The sequence below is a fragment of the Felis catus genome, chromosome A2, assembly GCF_018350175.1.
Source record: "Felis catus isolate Fca126 chromosome A2, F.catus_Fca126_mat1.0, whole genome shotgun sequence".
NCBI classification, from domain to species: Eukaryota; Metazoa; Chordata; class Mammalia; order Carnivora; family Felidae; genus Felis; species Felis catus.
In genome coordinates, this window is record NC_058369.1 from 95,251,073 (window position 1) to 95,272,561 (window position 21,489).

The 21,489-nt window shown below is 38.0% G+C and overlaps 1 long non-coding RNA gene across 1 annotated transcript; it reads right to left on the reverse strand.

Moving 5' to 3' along the window:
• Positions 1–10,943: 10,943 nt before the first annotated feature.
• Positions 10,944–19,495, reverse strand: LOC109497821. Its single transcript, XR_002154252.3, has 2 exons — positions 19,446–19,495; positions 10,944–11,800 (listed from the first exon to the last, which is right to left on the reverse strand). It is a non-coding gene; the product is annotated as an uncharacterized LOC109497821 (long non-coding RNA).
• Positions 19,496–21,489: the final 1,994 nt, after the last annotated feature.

Sequence of the window (21,489 nt, forward strand, 5' to 3'; positions counted from 1 at the left end):
TGATCAAAAGTGTATATGGTACTGCACTTAAAATTTTGATACAAATTGCCAAATTACCTTCCAAAAGTATTATGTCAAATAAATACTCCATTAACATGTATGATATGACTGATTTGCCCATGCTCAACAACCCAGGTCTTCTATATTTTTCTAAATCTTTGCTAATGTGATAGGCAGAAAGCAAACAAAGTGGATGGATGGATGGATGGATGGATGGATGGATAGATAGATAGATAGATAGATAGATAGATAGATAGATAGAATCCCAATAGTTTATTTTGTGCATATTATTAGTAAAGTTGAGCATTTCTTAATGCATTTATTGACCATTTGAATTTCTTTTTCTGTGAGCTGCCTGTGTAATACTCTACCCATTATTCTAGTGGGTTGTTTTTCTTTTTTGCTTTAATCTTTTTAATATATTATAGGTATTAGCCCTTTTATAAATATACTTCTCAGTTTATCTCTTTCACCTTTATTTATGGTTTCTTTTTCCATTCATATACTTTTAATCTGTGTAAAGTCAAATTTATTCATTCTTCCTTTTATATCCTAAATCTTAACAACATGCTAAGGAAGATCATCCTTGCTTCCAGATTGTAAAAATATTCTCTCCTTTCTTCTTGCAGGATTTGTGTGTATAAATGCTTTAACTACTTGGAATTTATTTTTCATTATACTGTTAGCTATCTAACCTATAATTTCCCAAGTTGTTATCCAATTTTAATGGTGATATTTGTTTTTTACATTTCTCATTAATCTTAATTGCCCTATAATTTAATTTATAATGTATTAAATGCCCATGCACATGTACGGTTTCTGGGCCTTTTATTCCACTCATTGATCAATTTCTCTGTTTTCTGGGTCAGTATCACAGTTTTAATTACTGTAAATTTAGAGTATGTGTCAATAATTTGTAATGCAATCATCTAATTATTCTTTTTTTCTCTATAGTTTCTGGGCACTTTTTTACATTTATTTCTCATGGTATACAATTGTTCAGATTTTCAAAATCAAAAGAAAGAACTGACTGCTTTAGTTATTGAAATTTCATTAAATGTTTATTTCAACTTGGGAAGCATATTCACAAATCTACATGTTCCTATTTAGGAACATAATAGCATTAGAAAGTGTGGTGAGGATATTCGTGGAAAAGAATTGAATTCTGCCTAGGCAGAGTCAACCCTTTTCTCATTAAAGTACCAAAAAAACCCCAAAGTATTAGCTGAAACATTGGCACTGTGCCATATTTGGACCTCCCATAAGCTAATATGGACCAGGTAAGAATCTTCTTTTTTCAGCTAGATCACTGTGAATGGCCTGCTAGCAAAGAAGAATCTGTTCTGTGTGTGCCACATGTCACCAGTCCCCTTCATCCTTTTATCCCACCATCTTTCTCTGTCCTCACCACCAACCTAACAAACTCCATATGCCAAAATTTGGCACTGCAGTGGGATGGGATGCCACACCCATCAGCATTAAAGAAAGAAGATCCAGAGATATACATAGAAAGAGAAAACATATCTGTCCCATCATTAAAAGAAATATTTAAAGCAAAGTCAGCTAAGGTGGTATGGAGAGAGTCCAGTGAAAGAAAGAGAAATGGCCATACTTGATGAGGAAAAAAAAACAATGGGGGCCACTCTGTGTTCTAAACAAAAATTGTAGACAAAGATCGAGTTTCGAGTTCTTCCAAAGGTCTATGTCTGGAAAAATGACCTAATCATTTGATTCCCACTAAAAGTGACCTAATATTTGATTCTTACTAACTATAGTAATAATTCCCCTGCATTTTAGTGTGTATGTGTCTGTGTGTGTACTTTTGTTTTTATATAAATGGAGTCACATTGTATATACTCTTCTGTGATTTGCTTTTTTACTTTTATCATTATGCTTTTGATATTTATTTATGTTGTAGAGAATAGAGTTAACGTTGTTCATTTTCCCTGCTATAAAGTATTCTTTTATAAAAAGAAGACATCACAATTTATTTATTCTTTCTACTGTTGATAGGCATTTGAATTTATTTTCTTTTTGGGTTTTTTTCTTGCTATTACTAAAAAGACTGCCTTGAACATTCCTGCATACCTGTCCTGATAAACATACTCAAGAGTTTCTCTGGGACACATGTACGTGAGAGCGGAATTACTAGAAGCAGAATATGTGCATGTTGAATTTGTCCAGGTAGTGTTAGATGTTTTCCAGAGTAGTTGTGCTAAGTCACATGGCCACCAGTAATGCATTTATGTTCCTATCACTCCACATCCTTCCCAAAACATAATATTATTTGAGTATTTTCATGTTTGTCATCAGATGGTATGAAATGATGTCTCTAATTAAGCATGTCTCTATTACCAAAAATGTTGAATACATCCTCACAATTATTGGCCTTTTGTGCTTCCTCTTTTTAAAAACTACCTCTTTGTGTCTTTTGCCTTTTTTTCATTTTCTGCTGTCTTCACTGAAATTTTTCTGATTTGTAGAAATTCTTTATATATTTGAATACTAATTCTTTTGGTTATAAGTGTTACCCAAAAAACTTCTCTCAATTTGTAGCTTGTCTTTTCAATATTTTCTTAGTGTTTTTGAGAAAAAGAAGTGTTTTATTTTCTGCTGGTAAAATTTATAAATCTTTGACTCCAAAAAAATGGCTTACAATTTTGAGTCTTACTCAAGAAATTCTTCCTTATTCTAAGGTCATAAAATTTTCCCCCTGTATTTAAGTTTTTGCCTTTTTACATTTAAGAACTTGATTCATTTAGAATTATTTTTTGGGGCAGAGAATGAGGTAGAAATCCATCTTAACTTTTGTCCACATGAATAACATTGGCCTGGGACTAGAGTTGCCAGATTTTAGCAAGTAAAAAAATATGTAAGATAACCAGTTTAGTTTAAATTTCAGATAAAAATGAATAATGTTTTAGTATAAGTATGTCGCATGCAATATTTTAGACATGCATACTAAAAAAATTATTTGTTGTTTATCTGAAAATTAAATGTAGCTGAGCCTTCTCTATTCCATCTGGCAGTCCTACTTGGTACCATTTATTGAATAATCTGTTCTTTATCTCTTGACCTGTAATGGCATTTCTGTCTTTTTTCAGATTTACATATATGTGTAGATCCTTCTGTATTCACTATTCTGTTCCAGTGTCTATATATTTCTTAATTACAGTAGCTTTGTAATAAGATTTTCTGTGTCTGCTGAAGTCCTCTCATCTGATTCTTCTTATTCAGAATTATTAACTAGTGCTTCCAGACCTATATTGGATAATTTTAGGAAAATTGGAAGTTTTTGCCTTGTTCTTTACTTTATTGGGACTGCTTATTAGTCACATGGCAGGTAGTCTTCTTGGTTGAGATATATAAATATATATCAGGCTAAGTAAATGTCCATCTAGTTCTATTTAATTTTTAAAATCAAGAATGAACATTAAAATTATTGAATTAACTTTCAGCATCTTTGGAGATTATTGTAAGAGTTTTCCCTTTCATCAATAGACATTATAATAATGAACTATAATTAGTTGAATTTTTATATATATATTTTTAATGTTTATTTCTGAGACAGAGACAGAGCATGAGAGGGGGAGGGGCAGAGAGAGAGGGAGACACAGAATCTGAAACAGGCTTCAGGCTCTGAGCTGTCAGCACAAAGCCCGACATGGGGCTCGAACTCACGGACAGCGAGATCATGACCTGAGCTGAAGTCGGACGCTTAACCGACTGAGCCACCCAGGCGCCCTGAATTTTTATATTTAAATTGATCATAGTATTTTATTCTTAAATATGTTCCTGGATTTTGCTTGATAATTTATTTAGGATTTTCAAAATGCTATTTGTAACAGACTGGTCTACATTTTTTCTTTTGAGATGTGTGTGTGTGCGTATGTGTGTGCTCAAGTGATGGTGAGAGGGAAGAGGGGAGGGTGGGAGCAAAAGGAGACATTAGCATGTATAACTTAAAAAAAATTGTGGGGTGTTTGGGTGGCTCAGTTGGTTAAGCATCTAACTTTTGATTTCGGCTCAGGTCATGATCTCACTGTTCGTGAATTTGAGCCCCACATCGGACTCTATGCTGACAGTGCAGAGCCTGCTTGGGATTCTCTCTCTGTCCCTCTCTGTCTGCCCCTTCCCCACTCACACTGTCTCTTTCTCTCTCAAAATAAATAAACTTTAAAAAAATTGTAAGTAAAGAATTTGTAATTAAAGAATAGAGCCCATCCTTGTCTCTCTCTCTTTCTCTCTCTCTCTCTCTCTCTCTCTCTCTCTCTCTCTCTCTCACTCTCTCTCTCTCTCTCTCTTGCTCTCTCTCGCAGAGAGAGAGAGAGCAAGAGAGAGAGAGAGAGAGAACCATGCCTCTTTCCAGAATTCCCTAAGAAAGTTCTTCACAGCAGTTAGGACACATTTGACTTTATTCCAAATTCTCATTTTGCAAACAAAGAAGCTGAGTCCCAAAAAAGATTAAATGCTTGTCTGAGTTCACATACCTGGTCTCTCCTTGCTACCAGTATCTAAAAATTGAAAGAGAATAGGTCCTTGAGGGAAAGCTAGTGGGACTTTATTTAAGTTGGAGAAAGGAGACTGACTGGCCACTTCATTATAGTCTTCAAAATGATGAAGGGAATTCAAATAAGCCATGACAGGCTGTCCTTTTCAATGGTCTTTCTGGACAGGAGAAGTAAAATGGCTTTAATTAATTCAAGAGGGATTTGGGTCAGTAGTAAGAACTTCCTGAATGAACGAATTCCAAGACAATGGAAAGTGCTGCCAAAGGAAGCTGAGGAAGAGCTTTTTGTGAAGCTCATAAGGAAAGTGCAGGCTGTTGGTTTTCTGCAATGATTTCAGTACTAGGTTGAACCGGATGAAGTTGTTGCTTTTCAAAATGTCTTTATATATAAAAACAGCAAATTCATCGACCTAATACATGTAAGCAAGCAGGCAGGCTTAGCGCTAGAGGACATTTTGTCTTCATTTTAGCCTTTAATTTTACCTTATCTCTATAGAATGTGTAGGATAGGAAAAAAAAAACTTTTTTAAGAAGGTCAGGATTTAAAGGTTATGAAGATCCTTACCTAAATTAAACTCTTAGCATTTAAAATCCAGGATTACCAGTATTCTTACTTGTACAACCAGTCATTCAAGAACTGACAAATTATGTTTAAAATAAAATGTCGTTAGAATCCACTCCACGTTTTGGATGCTGAGTGTCCTTTTGGTGCCAAGGTATCCCATCTGAATGAGATTTTCAGTAGTCAAAGACCTCAGGCCAGTGTCAGTTGTGATGATTCTGCTGGTGAAATGTGGTATAAATGCTAGTCAAATAGGTTATGTCTCTCCCTCATTTTTGGGTCACACACCATCAGTTATGCAGGAACTCTTCCCATGGCCAGTAGTAGGTTTGGTCATTGTGTATAAATGACTGCTAAGATTTGATATTACTGTATAAATTTTTCCAGCCCAGGGAAGTGGGTTGTTCAACTCTGTTGTTATTCCTCTTACATAGCTATCCTGTGATCCAAAAAAAGCTAGGTTCCTGAGAATGATGGAAACTGTTAAAAGAATCATACTGGACTTGCTGAAGGAATGGGGTTTCTCTGAAAAAAAATTGTGCAGTATGCAATTAACTATTTGCCTAGAATGTGTACAAGTGAAAAGTACCAAGAATAAATTCCTTGATTTTATTTTCTTATCTTGATGGATATAACACATTTAAAAAGGGGCTAAAAGCCTATACAGCCCTGACATACAAACCAGAAACTCCACCTTTGCTATTTGCAATGGCCCTGAAGTCCTCAACAGTGGTACCACACTTCCCATAGGAATTCCCAGATACTCCCATCCATTATGTTCTTAGGCTTTTGGTGTCTTCACTACTCATTGTTAAAACCCTGTAACTTAGCATTTAATCCTGTTAGGTGATATGTTTGTGTGTGTGCTTCTCAAATTCTTCCTCATGACAAACTCTTTCATGAGCTCAGGGACCTATACTTCTACACCTTTCTGAGTGAGGTGACCTTCAGCATAGAGAGTTTCATTTTCCATGCACCTCATTGCTTCATCTGTAAATGATTTGGAATTCCTACTCAACAGCATTCACACCACCTATAGTCCCTTGCACAAGTTAGATGCTTAAACACTATTTGGTTGCTTGCTTTATTTTTTGTATCCAGGATGGTTTCTAGCACTCTCCTGGGCACTCATCATTCTTCTACCTCTACACACACATGCCAAACATGTTTTCAGATCTGTGTTCTCCATTCAGCCACTCAAGCTAGAAAACCTCAGTTTCAACCTTGACTCCCGTTTCTTCCCCACCACCCATATCTGACGGTCACCAAAGCCTGCCAATATTACTTCTTAGCTTTACATTTCTTAAGTATATATCCACTCTAGGCAACCTTTGGTGTCATTACCTCAGTTAGAGCATGATTTAAATGATATTGCAGCTTCCTTCAAAATGGCTACAATTCTCTGTGTAAAATACAAATTGTATAAGGTTACATTCCTGCTTAAAACCATGCCTTCTCATGGCATGCAAGCTTCTAAAGTGTCCTACCAGGCCCTCCAAGATCTGTCTTTGGCCCACTCTACTAACTCATTTCACACCTCTCTCCCACTTATGGTACACCACCCCCATACACACATTCCCCTCCTTGCCTTTGCACAGGTGCCCCCTCTACCGGGACACTTTACCACCTCACTCATACCTTCTCTCCTTGCCTGGCTAACTGACTGGTTCTCTGAGACTGAACTCAGGCAAGCTCTTTCTGAACCTCTGTCTGCTTTACCTCAGTCTAGGTGAGATGTACCTCCTCAGTGGTCCAATAATGCCCTGTGCATCTATCATTGTGTCATCCCTGACATCTGACATCTTTTGCCCTCATTTCTACCCCATTATCTAGTGTTGTCAGTTCAACCTCCAAAACACATTTCTGATCCATCCATGTCTTTCTCTCCCCTCTGCTCATAAGTAATTTGAGCATCCTTCATCTCGCACCTGACTGCTCTGTGTTGGCCTCTCCGCTGGTCCTTCCAACTGCACTGGCCCCACATCTACTGAGTAGGAACCAGAAGTATCTTTCCAGTCATATTTATATACCATGTAGATCCTCTGTAGAGTCTTCATTGACTTTCCTCCACTGACAATAGTGTGGCCTCCCAGGCCCTGCAGGCTCTGGCTCTGCCTCTCTCCAGCCTCAGCTCCCATTATTTTCACCCTCACTCACTAAGTTCCAGCCTTAGGATTCTCAAACCAGACAAGCTCATTCCTGCCCCAGGACCTTTGTGTCAAGCTAGTCCCTTTGCCCAGATCATTTACCCTTTGACTCTTTGTTTGTCCAACTCCTACTCATCCCTAAGGCCTCAGCCAAAATACCATTTCCTAAGAGACACTTTCCATGTCCCCAATCTCACTTAGATCCTCCTAATCTCACTCATAGTACCAGCTGTGTACATTCATAAAAGTGATCACAGTTCTTAACTATATGTTTATTTGTTTAATGCCTCTCTTACCACACTCTGAGCTCTGTGAGAAGCAGAATCAGGCATGGGGTTTGTTTTGTTTTGTTTTGTTTTGTTTTGTTTTGTTTTGATTCTAACCTCTGTATACCTGGCACCTACCATAGGCAATAAAGAATGAATGAATGAATGAATTGCATTTACCATATTATTAAAAAATTATCTGTTAGTACCTGTCACATTGAATGTGACAGCATTCAATGTCACATACAGAGTTCAATAAACTTTACAAAATAAATGCCCAACAGATGTACTGATTAAGAACTGAGCTATTGTGACTCCATATTTCTGAAATAAGCCTTAAATAATAGTTTCATTCATACTTTTAAGAGAGATGAAGACACAGGTTTCTGAAAAAGTCATCATAATATATTTTGTAAATTTCAAATTTCTAATTACATAAAGGACTTGCTGAAACATCTAGTCTATTCATCTGCTTCTAAAAGGACTTTATTGAGACACCTGCCTGGCTCAGTCCATAGAGCATACGACTCTTGATCTCAGGGTTGTAAGTTCGAGTCCCACACTGGATGTAGAGATTACTTAAAAATAAAATCTTTGGGGCGCTTGGGTGGCTCAGTCAGTTGAGCGTCCGACTTCAGCTCAGGTCATGATCTCACAGTCTGTGAGTTTGACCCCGCATCAGGCTCTGTGCTGATGGCTCAGAGCCTGGAGCCTGCTTCCGATTCTGTGTCTCCCGCTCTCTCTGCCCCTTCCCTGCTCATGCTTTGTCTCTCTCTGTCTCAAAAATAAATAATAAAAAACATTAAGAAAAAAAATTTTTTTTTAAAATAATAAAATCTTAAAGGGACTTTACTAATATTATTTTAAGTGGACACCCATCTTTGGTATCCTGAAAGTCTATTATATTAAAGAAATTTTTCTCCATGTGCCTCTTCTGATCAACTACTTGTGTAAAAATTTGTTTTTTAAATTTTTTTTTTAATGTTTTATTTATTTTTGAGACAGAGAGAGACAGAGCATGAATGGGGGAGGGGCAGAGAGAGAGGGAGACACAGAATCGGAAGCAGGCTCCAGGCTCTGAGCCACCAGCCCAGAGCCTGATGCGGGGCTCAAACTCACGGACCGCGAGATCGTGACCTGAGCTGAAGTCGGACGCTTAACCGACTGAGCCACCCAGGCGCCCCAACTTGTGTAAAAATTTTAAAAATTGTTGATTGTACATTTTTTTAATGTTATTACTCTATTTCATTATTATTTTAAACACTTTTTTGAAGCTCCAAAATGGTATACTTTTTTAAAAATAAACTCTATCTCCAGTGTGGGGCTCAAACTCAGAATCCCAAGATCAAGAGTTGTGTGCTCTACCAACTGAGCCAGCAGGTGCCCCTCCAAAATGGTGTACTTAAATCCAGATACTATTCCAGGGGCTGACCGAGGATTAAAATGTTAAAATTGGGTAGGGGCGGTGGGGGGGGAGGGGGGAAGGAATTGCCCCTAGAACTTATTACTGCAAAAGGGGAGAAAAATGATACATATTATATTAAGAAGAGATTCTTAAAGCAATACACACAATTAAAGGCTGAATATGCAAACAAAATTAAAAAATCGCCATGATGTTTAACTTCATTGAATTATGTGTCTTTGAGCAGCTGGAGTTAGAGTCCCCTCTGGATACAGTCATCTGGACCTGGAGTTGCAGTCTGCTTCCCAAAGAAGCATCCAATTTGTTACTCTTCCTTCTACCCTCACATGTAGCTTATTAGTTCCACAATTATTCTCCTTGCCCTCAATTTGGGGCAATGTCTAAATAGTTGCTTAAACTCTTAAATATTTCATTGCATTTGAAAATCCAGTTCCACTTAAAAACCTTTGTTTTGTTTATCTATGGTATGCACATCTTTAAATTTTTTTTCAATTGAAATTGTCAGTTTCAAAGGCTCAAGAGTAAAGAATTTTATGCTTTTTTATCTTCCTTTAGACCTTGCTATTCAACTGAAAATAGAAACATTTTGAAATGCAATAATATTTAAGATTTCAAAATAACTGCCTCCAGAGCAGGAGAGCTTCCATTTCTAATTTTTCCTAAATCTTCACCTTGATAAAAGAAATTAGTCTTGGCTAAGAAGGGTGATATGGTCACATGCTGTATATAGATATTCTAAAACACTAAAGTTGTGGCACTCAATATTATCAACTACTTGTTTTTTTAAGTAAAAATAATTTATTAATTAAAAAATCCATTTATTAATAACCTGTGCACATAAGGCTAAAATTAATTTTCCAGTGAGATGACCAGATGATTGGTTTTATTATAAATTGTCTTTTTGTCTTTTTGTTTTAGAATGCAAGTGTATCTATAATCATTTAATCAGGAATGATGAAAATTGGTTTTGTTATTTTGAAGAGTTTCTATCTTTATTATATAAATTAGGAAGAAAAATAATAGGATCCTCAAGAGATAAATGGATAAAGGACATAAACAATTCACAAATAATCTAGAATGGACCCAAAATTGTTATGTGCAAAATTGCTCTCCAGAGTGTTGGTTATAAAGTGAAAAACAGGAATGGTCTAAATACAAAATTAAAATGTGGGAAATGGCTGACATAGAAAATATTATACAGCCATTTAAAATCATGTTTAGGGAAATTATTAATAATCTGGGAAGGATTTTGGGGTGCCTGGGTGGCTCAGTAGGTTAATCGTCCGACTTCAGCTCAGGTCACGATCTCACAGTCCATGAGTTCGGGCTCTGGGCTGATGGCTCAGAGCCTGGAGCCTGCTTCCGATTCTGTGTCTCCCTCTCTCTCTGCCCCTCACCTGTTCATGCTCTGTCTCTCTCTGTCTCAAAAATAAATAAACGTTAAAAAAATTTTTTTAAATAAAAAGTAATCTGGGAAGGATTCTGTTATGTGAAAAAAATGCAGTTATATGTCATTACATACAATACAATCACAACTTTCTCAAAAACATAAAAACAATGGATTATTATCCTGCCTTAAAAAAGAAAGAAAATTCTGATCTATTCCACAACATGGATGAATTTTAAAGATTATGCTAAATCAAATGAGCCAGTCACAAAATACTGTATAAGTCTACTTACATAAGTTATCTAGAGTAGTCAAATTCATAGATATCGAAAATAAAGTGGAGGTTTCCAGGGGCTCAGGGAATGGGAAAGAACAGGGAGTTAATGTTTAATGAATGCAGAATTTCAGTTTGGGAAGGTGAAAAAAAAGCTCTAGAGGTGGATGATGGTGATAGTTGTAGAATAATATGAGTGTACCAATGCCATAGAACTGTACACTGAAAAATGGTTTAAATGGTAAATTATATGTTTTATATATAGTACCACAAAAAAGATGACCTATATAGACCTTTAACTAGTTTCTCCTACTGTTAATGTCCTACAAAACCATAGTACAATGATTAAAGCCAAAGAAAGAACATCAGTATAATACTATTAACCACACTGCAGACTTTATTTAAATCATATCAGTAGTGCTATTAATACTCTTTTTTTCTGTTTCAGGATTTAGATCGGTAAGCCTTTTTATAACAAACAAAAAAAAAATGTAAATACTTTATAGAAGAACTTTCCATTTGGTTTCTTTAAATGATAGCCCCTATTATTATATTTTAACTATCTTCAAATTTTACCCCCCAAAAAAGTTTAGGAATTTATCTGTTGTATAAAACATGTTTTGTGCAATAGAATTACGGTTGATAGCTGAATAAAGGCAGCTGGCTTGGAGGACCATATCAGTTAAAATTAGGTTCCAACTAGAATTAAAATTAAAAAACAAAACTGGATTAAACTAGGATTAAAATTAACAAAACTAGGTTAAACAATATAGTTGTTTATTTCTCGGTTATATAGAAGTCCATAGGTATGCGGTCCAGAGGTGATATGGGAACTTCATGCTCTCAGGATGTCCATGTTGTTCCTGTTCTGCATGCATGGCTTCCATTCCCAAGATAATGATACATGATAGCTCCTGGAACTCCAGCCATTACACCCACATCCAGGCAGTAAAGAGGAAAGATGACAAACATTTCCCCTCTCCCATTAAGGACAATATCCAAAAGTTGTACATCCACTTTTATTCCACTGGCCAGAACTAAATTATGTGGGTACATATAACCATAAGGGAGGTTGGAGGTTATAATATGTATTCTGGGATGGTATGCCCCCACCAAAAAAACTGGGAGTTCAATTACCAAGGAAGGTTGATTATGTAGAAAAATATTTTAGAGGATAGGCAGTATGTAACATGAGGCATCCTTCATTCTGGGCATAGGCATAAACTGAAATCTGGGGAAAGAAAACAGAAAGCAAGAAATACTTTTCTACCTTGATCATTGGCAAACGTGTTTTTTTCATTACGGAGGAGAAGTTAAGGTAAAATATGCTACTGCTCCTAATCTGATGGGTAGGGATGTCCTTGGACCCCATAGGAACTGCTGAATGGGAGTCAGTGAGATCCCTCTCTTCAGCTTCTTCAGCTTGCACACCCAACTCAGGACCTTTATTTCAGAAATCTTACTTCCCCTCAACTGGACCCCACCATTTGGGCCTTCCCCACCTCAATAGTCTCTCTTTACAAAAAGGCTAGAGCAGGTCTGGTTTCAAGAAATCAGATTTTCTAAAACAATTTGAGCTCCTCAACAAAACAGAATACAAAAGGACCATTAAATGTGTTATAACTATTAAAAGACGTAGGCGGATGTGTTCATTCTCTTTATCTGTATGAAGAATTACTCTTCCTGACATTGAGTCATGTTCACTTTTCCCAAGAGGGAATAAAATGTTCCCCATAAAAGCACAACCTTTTCTTTCCCAGTGCTCTGGACCCATGCCAACATAACAGAAACAGCCAAATAAAGGGCTGTGATAAGCTCCTCAGGTGCCAGGGGAATGTTATCAGAGGAAATCATCTTCCTCCCTGTGACAAGACATGGATCCTCAGCATACTCACAAAAATATTGGGGCCCCCAAGGAATAGAAATTCATCAAATACTCAGTGGGGAATTGTGCACAAAACAGCAATGGAAACCAGTGGGAACACAATTTTATTAACTCCAAAAAGTTGTACCAATTGGAATAGTCCCCAGATTGATATGCCTGGAGACAAAGGACTTTTAGTGACAAATTTGATAAAATGTGTGAGAAATACTGTCTTTATTTGCTTAAGATTACAATGTTAAATTTGGAGGAATGTTTTAGTCTGTAAAATACAGTCTTTATATCATCTGTTGCCACAACAAGGAATATTAGGGACACAAGTTGAATGCATTTGATGTGCAAAGAATTTCGAAATGCAACCTCTTTGATTTTATCTATAACCAAATAAGTCTTTGCTACATGCTGGATGGTAGGAAAGGAAAACAAATGTCTAATCTGGTTGAAGAGGCACAGTGTTTCTCCAGGAAGAAAGTTCAGTCTCAGATTTTTTTGTCTTTTCAGTCCTTTACTTTCATTCAAGATGGCATCCAAGGATGGAGCAAAAGGTTGTGGTTTGAGTTACCAGGTGGGGATACCAGATGGTTGGGTATAGTGTATTTCAGCATGTCTCATCTCTGAGGCAGCAACTTTTGTCCATCAGCCTAGCGCCTGCCCTGCTGGTTTGTGTGGCTAAAGTTTGTGGCTACTGTGATTCCAGGTCTGTACTTAATAAATGCTCCCAGGAGCACATTTGCACTGTTGGTAGGGTAGTAAATCGGCACAGCCACTATGGAAAACAGTATGGAGATCACTCAAAAAATTAAAAATAGAACTACCATAAATCCATTAATCCTTATTCTGGATATATTTCCAAAGTAAATGAAAACAGGGTAAAAAATATATCTGCACTCCTGTGTTCACTGCAGCATTATACACAATAGCCAAGGTATGAAAACAACCCACATGTCCATCAGTAGATAAATGGATAAACATACACACAATGGAATATTATTCAGCCATGAAAAAGAAGGAAATCCTGTCTTTGCGACAATATAGATGGATCTTGAGGGCATTATGCTAAATGAAATAAGTCAGAGAAAGACAGACCCTATATGATCTCACTTATATGTGAAATCTAAAAAAGTTTAACGCATAGAAGCAGAGTAGGAAAGTGGTTGCCAGGGCCTAGGAGTAAGAGAAATGGGGAGATGTTGGTCAAAGGGTACATAATTCAGGTACAAGATGAAGTTGTGGGGATCTAATGTAGAGCAGGTTGATAATACCATGGTTAATAATACCAGAATATAAACTTGAAAGTTGCTGAGAGAGTAGATGTTAAATGTTCTTACCACACACACACACACACACACACACAAAGGTAATTATGTGGGATTATGGAGGTGTTAGCTAACACTGTGGTGGTAATAATTTTGTAATATATACCATTTGTATATATATTTATTTGTATATATATTACAGGTTATACACCTTAAATTTACACAATATTATATATCAATTATATCTCAATAAAACTGTAAAAATATAAAAGAACTGTTTCCAGCTTTCCAATAGAAATTTTCACACTGTGACCTAGAAATGAATAGAGCAACATTCTAGCTTGAGTTTCCTGGATCAGTTTCCTATAAAGCAAGAATTTTAGCCTGAGAACCACTCTGCACAAGGGAATATAAATATTTTCACAATAATTCATCCATCTCTTGACTCTATAAATATCTTCTGTGTGAAGGATTTATTCACGAAAAAAAATGGCTGTTGAATGTTGCTATTCCAATTGAGTGAGTGGTTCATTCATTGGAGATCTAAGTGATGATAATAAATAGAAATATAGAATACTAACACTGGAAGGAACTCATCTCTGTTTTATAGTCTTGAGAAAACAGCCTAGGTTAAGCTAAGTGACTTACTTAAAGTCACCTAGTTAGTAATTGGCAGAGCTGGAATCTGAATCTGGGACCTCTGAGTCTTATTACACCACAGAAGTTTAAAAGTACTTTTTTACTTACCTAATTACTAATTCACTACAAACTAAAATGGAGTCTGCATGTTTCTTATCAATAATTAAAATGTTAATATGCATATACTGTTACCTTTTTTGGAAGCTCAGTTGGGTTATGAATAGTCTTCATTAAAAGTCTTTAACTTTCTGGGGCACCTGCGTGACTCCCTTGGTTAAGCATCTGACTCTTGATTTTGGCTCAGGTCATGATCTCACACTTGATTAGATCAAGCTGCCTGACAGCATGGAGCCTGCTTGGGATTCTCTCTCTCTCCCTCTCTGTGCCCCTTCCCCACATGCACACACACACACACTCTCTCTCAAATCAACTTTAAATTAAAAAAATTTTTTGTTAATGTTTATTTATCTTAGAGACAAAGCGTGAGTGGGGGAGGGGCAGAGAGAGAGAGAGAGAGAGAGAGAGAGAGAGAGACACAGAATCTGAAGCAGGCTCCAGGCTCCAAGCTGTCAGCACAGAGCCCAACGTGGGGCTCAAACCCACCATCCCTGAGATCATGACCTGAGCCGAAGTTGGAGGCTTAACTGAATGAGCCACCCAGGCACCCCAATAGAAATAAACTTTAAAAAAAAATAAAAAGTCTTGGGGCACCTGGGTGGCTCAGTTGGTTAGGTGTCCAACTTCGGCTCAGGTCATGATATCATGGTTCGTGAGTTCAAGCCCCGCATTGGGCTCTGTGCTGACTGCTTGGAGCCTGGAGCCTGCTTCAGATTCTGTGTCACCCCTCTCTCTCTCTGCTCCTCCCCCACTCATGTTCTGTCTCTTTCTCTCAAAGATGAATAAACATTTGAAAAAATTAATAAATGTAAAGTATTTAACTTTCATACAAATATCTATTTTACAACCAAAACAGTTCTGAATCAATGTGAGTGACAGAACACTGAGATTTTCTCCTGGGTCTCAGTATTATGTCTTTGGAATGCTTTGTTTCAAGCAAGCATTTTTAATGGCATCAAGTAAACTATTTCTAAGAGTTCTTTTACTCTTAAAAATTAGAAGAAGAAATACCCAAAGAAAGTATTTGGGTCAATTGGTAATTGACTAATTCCAAATCACAATTACACTGTATTTTATGTATCCATATAGATCCAACAGAACTACCTGACTCCAGCATGAAAATCCTCTTGAGAAACTCTCCTGCAGAGCTTGTCTCCCAGCCACGTCTACACATATGCCTCTGTGGATAGTACATTAATACTACTCACAATAGAAGGTATTGTTCTTTATAGTTAGTCAAATTAATTATTTGAGCACCCCAGGATGTACAACATGAAAGAACAGCTTTATAGATATTCAGGGCACTATATAATATGCCACGGTGAATTATTGACTCTAATGAGAACATCTTTAAAAGGCTGAACTCCCAGGGGTGCAGGATGAAGAATTGGGAGGAGGGGCTCGTACGTTAAATCAATAATTAGGAAGAAAGGAGGAAGACAGACAGATTGGGGCAGAGATTTCTGAAAATTGAACACTTGTCATCTGTGCATCTCCCTTGCTGATAATTCATTAAATGAAGATTAACTTCAGTAACTTATTGACCAACATGCCAATAAATCCTGAGCTATAACATCTGTGATGCAGGAAATGGACAAGCCTAGATACCTTGCCAGGGGGATGGACTAAGTGTGATGTGACTTAGAGAAATTCATGAGCATACTTAAACATTGTGCTAGTTATATGTGTTTCACATTTATATACTGTGCTACGTATCATATTAGTTTGATAGGGGATATAAAAGAAGCAGGTAACATTCCTAAAGGTGTTAATAGTTTATCTAGACATGAACGATGCATATATATGGTTCACTCAAGAGGATTTACCCATATTTCTTGAAACACCACTATGATCATTTGCAACAAGGAATTGTATCCTTTACATCATCTTTGACTTTATCTCATGTTCACATTTTTTTTTCAACGTTTATTTTATTTTTTCGGGGGGGACAGAGAGAGACAGAGCATGAACGGGGGAGGGGCAGAGAGAGAGGGAGACACAGAACCGGAAACAGGCTCCAGGCTCTGAGCCATCAGCCCAGAGCCTGACACGGGGCTCGAACTCACGGACCGCGATATCGTGACCTGGCTGAAGTCAGACGCTTAACCGACTGCGCCACCCAGGCGCCCCTCATGTTCACATTTTATCTAAGTAAATTTTCTTTAGAAACAGACTGTTTTCACTGTTGCCATACATGCTACCAAAAGAACAGAGATGGTATAAGTTTTTGTGCATCATGACAAATTTTTTTAAAAAGTGTAATTATAGACTGCAGTGAAATTTTCGGAAGCACTTCTAGTCTTCTAGAATCACTTATGTATATTGTGTTAAAGGCTTTTCTGACGATAAATCAGATGTGGAAGAGTGATACTTTTGGACCACTTCTTAAAGAGGTTCAATTGGTTAAGGTCCTGGAACATGAGGAAAACCCCAATATTCAGCTCCTAAGAGAAATATGTATATTCTACACTACTCAGAAAAGTTTCAAAGATAACTATCATTTTGAGGTCTTAGGGAAATAAGGGAGGTAGTGTTAGCGAATCCTCCATTCTTCAATTTCTACGGTAGTGCCAAGAGGGTTGGGGATGAGTCTACAGGTGTTTGGGGCTTGCTGGGTTCCTTCCACTACAGTCTCCCTTCCATCTGCCCTATGAAGGGGCTCAACTCAGTCTACCCACAGCTTCCTCCAAGAGTAGAGAGCACATAAAGAATTCATTCCCACCAACACATCCTCAGATGAGGTCATCACAGTGTCAAGGTCTGTCTTTCCCCTGGACCTTCTATCTATTACCAAGGCTTCCAGAACCTGAATCCTGTTCCCTTCAACCTACTCCTTAGAACCTTCACAACTGGGTCTTCTAGCTGAGGCCATGGGTCCCTGTTGCCTGAACTCTTAGGGTCTCACTGCCAACGCCTTCCTGGACTGACCATCTACCTGTTCTGTAGCCTGAGGTGTTACTGCACGTGAATTTCAAACACACACACACACACACACACACACACACACACGCACGCACACACACATGCACTCACACAAACACACACTCAGGGTTTCCTCATTCTGAGATTTTATGAAAGAACAATGGTAACTGCGGCAACCCTTGTTGTCTCCCTGTGGAGTTTTTGAAAGATTGATGTTTTGTATTGTTTTTTCATCCTAGAAAACATTGGCCTCAAAAGGCAAAAAGTCTCCGGCAAGAGAAATGTTCTTAGAAGGCCCTGAAAATATAGTCTCCTTTCATGACAGTTAGCAAAATATCTTCTGTCACTTCTGGGACTCTCATTCCCCCTCTGTGCTGCATTCATAGCGTTCAAGTATATTAAGCATTCACATCATTTATATGTGGCCCAGCCTCTGTTCTAATCCTATGTATTAGTACAGCTAACTGCAGCTCACTCAGTGCTGCTGTTTGCACAGCTGGACATGTCGGATAGAATGAGTTCATCCCTTCAAAGATGAGCTTAAAGCCGCCGTCTAGTAGTGTCTTTCTTTTTTACACCTACGACCATTCCTCATTGTTCTCACAAGCACAGTGAGTTTTAATGAAGTCATGTCTTTTAGTGTAACGCTGCAGGTGCACAAATGCTGATAAACCTCCTTAACTCACTGTCAGATCAGCATGTTTATCTTCAAGCTGCAGAATGTATTTAATTATAAGATATGAAAAGGTCCTTCAGATTTGTTCTCTGGGCTCAGAACTAATGACTCATCTATGAAGCGCAGTGTCTCCCCAAAGGTTATAATGGCTAGTTGCTGATCTTCTGAAGAACTCATTCATGGTAGCATCTAGACTGCAAGGTATAGAAATTTCTTTTAAAAATAAAGAAATGGCTTCTGAAGGCTCAGGAAACTTTACCAAATACAGAGTTAACATAATCAAACCTACACACACACATGCATATATGTATGTGCGTATATATACATGTATATGAATGTGTGTTGTGTGTGTGTGTGTGTGTGTGTGTGTGTGTGTGTGTGTGTGTGTGTGTGGAGAGAGAGATGCCAATATGGTATGCTGTAACAAGCTTCCAGAACTGTGCTGTAAGGAATTCACTCTTAAAATTTTAAGAGGTATATACCCCTAGAAAGTTTATAAGTTAAATTTATAAATTAAATTTAATCACATTGCTCTTTTCTTAAGACTAGATTTCTGAGGGAATGGTAGTTTGACCTGGACATTGGGAAGGAGATGTGTGAGGAGGGAATAGGTGCTGAGAAGAGGGTGGAGGGGCACCTGTGTGGCTCAATCAGTTAAGCGTCTGACTCTCGATTTTGGCTGAGGTCATGATCTCATGGTTCATGAGATCAAGCCCCGTGTTGGGCTCTGTACCGACAACGCAGTGCCTGCTTGGGATATTCATTCATTCATTCATTCATTCATTCATTCATTCTCTCTCTCTCTCAAAATAAACATTTAAAAAAAAGAAGGGGGGATAACAGGGTTAGGGAGTGCTCACTTCTCTCCAGTAAGATGTGGCTGTAGCTGTCCCTTCAGAAGGAGAACACCATGGATTCAGAGGGCCATGGGGATCCCAAGGGAAGGAGAAGAAACAAACAAAGGATGTAAGTGGGAAGTCTAGCATGGGCAAGGATAGGGAGGGCAGAAGGAAGATAGGATTCAGTCACAAAGACAAATAGGCTTAGTGGAAAGCACATTCATTAATTTAGAGTTAGATAAATCATTTGACCTATAAGCATGTTTTCATCTGCCTATCTCACTTCATAGCTATTAGTGTAAGATCATGCCTTATGAACAACTTGCTGGAAAGTGTTTTAAAACTATAAAGCAAAAACCAAAACAAACTATAGCATAATGTAAATTATCATAATTATTACTTCCTTTAATCAGTTGAATATTTATTTATTTAACACTGACCATTTGCCATGTGCTATACACAGTAAAAAATCCCTTCACTCAAGTTTCTCAGGGCTCAATGAGGAGACAGGTGAAGAAATAAATAACCATACAAAATACACATACCACAGGGGCGCCTGGGTGGTGCAGTCGGTTGAGAGTCCGACTTCAGCCAGGTCACGATCTCGCGGTCCGTGAGTTCGAGCCCCGCGTCGGGCTCTGGGCTGATGGCTCAGAGCCTGGAGCCTGTTTCCGATTCTGTGTCTCCCTCTCTCTCTGCCCCTCCCCCGTTCATGCTCTGTCTCTCTCTGTCCCAAAAATAAATAAACGTTGAACAAAATACACATACCATAAAGTTCTACAAGGGTAAGGAAGAAGAGGGAACATGTCTACCTGGAGAAATTAAGGCTTTGCAGAGGAGGAGATGGTTGAGCTGGGTCCTGCTTGATGAGGTCACAATAGGAGACAATGGAAAGTCAGAAGGAACAGCAAGGGCAGAAGCAGCCAGCCCCATGTGGCAAGTCTATGCTGCTCAGTGCTGCTTGGCGTAAAGAATAAAAAGCACAAGAATGCCAAATCTCATAACTAACTCCCCTGGCCTGATTCCATGCTCACCAAGCCACCTTCTGATGATAATTTGGCTTCCCGCTTAGATTTGCCTGCAGGGAAAGCACATGCTGGTCAAGAGGCTGAAGTATCCAGTCCGCTAGGTGATTATATTTCTCATTGTAAATTAATAAATCAGCATTCTGGCTGATGCATTTTTTAAAGTTCAGAAATGAAACTATCACTTATAAGGCAGTTGTAAAGGAAATTAGGTGAAAATTCACCAGGAAATCAGCCTTCAGGCTGCTGATGTGGACAATGACAGAACAGCTGTGCAAACACCACAGGTAACTTCCAGGAATGGGCTCCCGACAAAGCCATATTACACAGTGCATTTTCTTCATACGTCAAGTGCTCCCTTTAACATTTTCCTCCATTGTCATAATCCCCTGAAATAGCCAAAAGAAGCATCAAATGTCAGTCTTTCCAGACTCCTAGAAACCAAGGTCTGGAGAATAAAATGAACCTACTGTACCAGATCCTTTACCCTTCCTTCCATGGGCTGAATTGTGTGCCCTCCAAAACTTTATGTTGAAGTTCTAACTCCTAGTGCCTCAAAATGTGTCTGTATTTGGAAACAGAGCCTTTAAAGAAGTAATTAAAACTCAGTGAAGTCATTAGGGTAGCCCCTAGTCCAGTATATCTGATCTCCTTATAAGAAAAGGAGATTAGAACACAGACATGCAGAGACCATGTGAAGACAGATGGAGAAGATGGCCGCCTGCAAGACCTTAGAAGAAACAACCTTCCCCACACCCTGTTCTCGGACTTGCAGCCTCTGGGACTATGAAAGAATAAATTTCTACTGTTTAAGCCACTCAGTCTGTGGTACTTTGTTATAGTAGCCCAAGAAATATACTTCTTTTCATATTCTTCCCCAAGCATTCCAAACAGAAATCACCTATCTGGGCCCTTCAACCTAGACAACCCAGAAGATTGTCTACACCAGCAGGAGGAATGCATTTTAGTCCTTCATGCTCGTTTTTACTCCATTTACTCAAGTGGGTGACTTTGGAGCCCGTGCCATCAGAAGTACGGTCCAGTCCTGCTAAAGTAACCAAAGACATGGCTTCTGAAGCATGAGAGTCTGAAAGTGTTAGGCCTTTATGCAACTGTACCTAGTCCTGGACACAGATGAGGAGAAGACCTCATATCCTGAAAGTACAAAAATTTAAGATTTTCCTCATTTTACCATGATATTTTTCTTAATTTCTATTTTAAAAAGCCAATGTCCTTCTGGACAAGTGAGCCAGAGAGTCAGACCACTGTCCAGCTAGTTTCTGAAGATCAGAACTAGATCTATCAGAACATCCCTAGAACAATCTTAACTTATAGGAGAAACTCCAAAATCTCTCGTATTATTTAATGATTCATTTATGAATGTATGGAGTCTCTCAGTTCCAGACTTATGGTTTCAAGGTCTACACACATGTAAGGTTCAATTCTTTTTGCAGGCTATGTCTGTGAAAAACAGTTTGAGGGACTGGGTTCAAATATGTTTCATTCTTTCCTTGTCCACTTGTTTTCTTTTTGTTTTCTTTTGGCACTTTTTTTGAGAAGAAAG